The sequence below is a fragment of the Microtus ochrogaster genome, chromosome 1 (genome assembly GCF_000317375.1).
Source record: "Microtus ochrogaster isolate Prairie Vole_2 chromosome 1, MicOch1.0, whole genome shotgun sequence".
Lineage (NCBI taxonomy): Eukaryota > Metazoa > Chordata > Mammalia > Rodentia > Cricetidae > Microtus > Microtus ochrogaster.
In genome coordinates this window covers 42,567,092-42,571,180 of record NC_022009.1, presented here as the reverse complement: position 1 = coordinate 42,571,180, position 4,089 = coordinate 42,567,092, and positions in this window count along the sequence as shown.

Sequence of the window (4,089 nt, the reverse complement as noted above, 5' to 3'; positions counted from 1 at the left end):
AGAGAGAGAGAGAGAGAGAGAGAGAGAGAGAGAGAGAGAGGCTCCCTTTTCTCTTTATATCTTCCGGTTGGTGGCTGCTCTCTTTTTGCTCTACCTTTGCCCTGTCCTTCTCTTCTTTTCTTCTCCCTTCTCTTGTGAGACCTTTCAGATTGCACAAGAGTAAAAAATAAATAAATAAATAAATAAAATAAAACACTGCCCCTGGTGGCTCCTGACATCAATAATGCATGGTCCCATTTCAATTGTAAATCACTCTTCAACATCTAGTCCATTGCGTCAGCTGGGGGTGGGATCCGGGTGTCAGGGGACCCCAGAGGAAGGAGGGCCAGTCTTCTCAGGTTCTGAAAGGCAGACCCCTTGGATTTCATCATCCATCTTTGAAAGGTTCTCGGTCTATCGTGACCCATCTTCTCTCCGTCTTACTGACGGTTCCCTTTCCAAGGGGCTTGAGAAAGTTCCTCAGATGCACGGGGCTTGCTCCAGGGCTCAAACAGCAAATCCTGTGGGATTATCTTTTATTGTGACTTTTCTTTCTTACACTTTGTGCCTTTGAGTGGGAAGGTCTGTAATATTTTATTTATTTGTCAGACATTTGGGGCTAGCATCTCTTCAGAACTCGGCACATGAAGGCTGAGACACCTACTTAGGTAATAGTCCCTCTTCAGGGGATAGCCAACTTTCTCTGTCAGATGACAGATAGCAAATATTTTTATCTTTCTCGGCCACAAATATATTTTGCAGATGGGGAAGTAGCAACGGTGAACATGCCTCTGAATGGGGAGGGTGCTTCAATAAAGCATGATTTATGCTGATAACTGGCTAACCAAGAGCTGTTAACATCAGGTCCTATAAATTCTCAATTGGAAGAGGCATGTACTCTCTTAGCCCAAGCCCCTGTTTTTCTAACTCATCTGAGATGGATGGATACCTTTGACCCAGAGAAGAATGCACTCTTCTGACTTACCTCTATGACATCACCTTATCTTGAGCTGTAAGCTGCTTAGAGGACCCGACACAAGGGTCCCATGCATGTTTCTGGCCAGGGCCACCTTGGCTTTAAAATCATCTGTCTGGTCCCTAGCATGGCTACATTGTTGCAAATGTGAGGTTCTGGTATTTCCTTCCATTAACACTACTGGAAGTTAGGGTGTGGGAAAGAACAGTTCAGGGGTTCTTGGGGTAGTACCACATCACTGGTCTCTATAAATTCCTTTCTTTTCCAGTCTTAGCCTGTGGTCTCTTAGGGGATCTGAATGGGAAGCAAACGATCCCATCAGTCTCCTGGTGGTCTGCCAACTCCCCAGTACAGAAGCCGTTCAGTGTTCTGGAAGGTGGGAGTGCATGTGGAAATGGAGAGAAAACACGCTTCTGCATGGGCATTTTCCTACACTCTGACAGGGTGTTCAATGGCAGACTCTGGTAACCTTGTACTTATAGCTTCCAACTGGGACACATCCACCAACAGCATCCCTTGCCCTGGGTTGGATGATCTTCTTCCACAAGACGGTGGGGATTTGTTTTCTCTTCCATGATTTCACATCTGGCTCATTCAGCAGTGTGATGAGCTCAGGAGAGGGGCTTTGGTTGATGGCCATGTGAGCATGGCTGCCTACTGTTCAGTGTCCACTGTGCTCTGGCGTCAGGCAGAAGTGTTATGACAATCAATGTTTTCCTAATTTAAACACATGACTCAGAACCATTAAGAGACTTCAATTAGGGTTCGTTATCTGGAAAATGTATGAAGATAAGATTGGGATGACATTATCTAGTCCCTAACCCAAACTGAGGCAATTTCTATTGAAAAAATGCCAAGGGTCAGTCCTATCAAAGTAATCATTTTCTACCCACACCCCAGTTCTATGCTTCTAGTCCATGATGGAGGCTGCAGCCCTTCTGCAGTCTGCTCCCCTCAGGAGCTGCAATCTCCCAACGAGGTGGGTGATCTGACTCAACCATAGTCCCCAATGCCCAATGGGCAGATGTGGCCAGTGACCACTCTGATGACAACATTAGAACTGTCTTGTAATGGACACTTTGACTGCATTCTCTGTCACTCCTATGTATGTCTCTGTTAAATCTGCTTCTGAATTATTCTCATTTCATACAATAACTTCATAAGCAAGAGACCCAGTGACTAACTAACTAAATAATCCATGGTCAGAAAAATATTTGGAAAAGTGCGGAATATGGAAAACTGTAAGGCATTGATATCATTATTATTGATATTTTATACTTGTGGATGCTTTGACCTAAGAATAAAACAAGACAAAAAAGTGAAGCCAGAGCAAAACCTAAACACACAGAAACCATACACACACACATGTATGCCATATGCACACATATACATAACACATACTACACACAAACACACCTTCTACATGCCCTCACCTCACACACAAACACACACACACACCAGATATACACACAATACCACACCATACTACATACACCATATACACAGCATACTACACCACACAATGCAGACACACATGTACACACACACCACACACCATTTACACACACAATGCCACACATACTACACACATGCACACACCACACACCATACACACACATGCACACACCATATACACACATGTGCACACCACAAACCATATATACACATGCACGCACCATATACACACACATGCATGCACCACACACCATACACACACATGCGCACATGTGCACACACACAGAACACCTGTTCTACCGTCCTTCCACCTGGTCACTTATATCTTATTATTTTTTTTAATGTTTCTTTCCCTGTTTATCATGCCACATTCTCAACATTAACAACACGTATTTCCCCAGATCCAGAGCATGAGCAGAAACCTCATTTGGGGGAGCATAGCACAATTAAACCCACATTCAAGTTTAATTAACGTTATAGCCATTGGGTCAGTGGGTCATGCTCTATGATAGGAAGCACTCCCTGGTCCACTATAATACACAGTGTCCTCTATACAGCCGTCACTCACTATTCACAGGGATGTGCTGCCAGGATCCCTAATGGATATTAAAGCTCTCATACCCACGGTCTAAAATGGCTTCAGATTTTTACAACCCACCCACAGTGTACTTTAAACCTCATGTAGATTGCTCACAATCTAGTCCAATCAATGTGGCATAAGCGTTGCATCAATAGTGATTATAATGTATAGTTTGGGGAGAACAACAAGGGAAATAAGTGTGCACACATTTGACACATGCACAGACATTTTTAATTTTATGATTAAGAGTTTATGATCTAACAGTAGTAGGTCACTTCACTGCCCATGGTTCAGGTGGGCTGGCTTCATGCCCATGTTCACAAGTCTTCCAAACATGTATGCACACACATGCACAACAGCTTCTGTATGGAGGAAGACGAGCTATACAGACACTCATGGATGATGATTAGGATCACAAGTAGGTGGACAGACAGATGGACACATGGGCAAGCGATGAAATGGGGGGGCTCTGGGCTGTTCTGTATTTCACCTTTCTCCCTGTTTTTACAGAACCCATGTTCCTTTCAAGTAAACAAGACAATCTAAAAAAAAATTTCATGTGCCCACTGCTGTTTTAATTTGAGGGGAAAATTAATTGAAAAATTCCAGGGCACGTGGATAGTTGTCACTCGTGATGTGAGCATGGGTGTGTGGTTCTTCACCTTCCCCTGACTCTAGCATGAAAAGCTTCCCAGAAATTTAATATCGCCATCAAGACCAAATTGTTACAATTATGGTTCTTGTGATTAGGAATTCATACAAATTGAAAATCGAGGTAAAATAAAAGGAGATATAATATTGAATTATCTTTGTGCTTTGACATTTGTTCCCATCGGATCTGATCGGAGACTCGCCTCCCCGCCAGGCTCCGGCCTTTCATGTGTGCTGACACTGTAGCACCGGCTGAAAATTACAGTGGTACAACGAGAACTTTCTTTTTTCAAATCCTTGTGTGACTTTTGACTATAAAACTGAATTTTATGTTTCCAGGTGCTCTGTGTGTTTGTTTTAGCATCAAATTCTACTCTCTCTCTCTCTCTCTCTCTCTCTCTCTCTCTCTCTCTCTCTCTGTGTGTGTGTGTGTGTGTGTGTGTGTGTG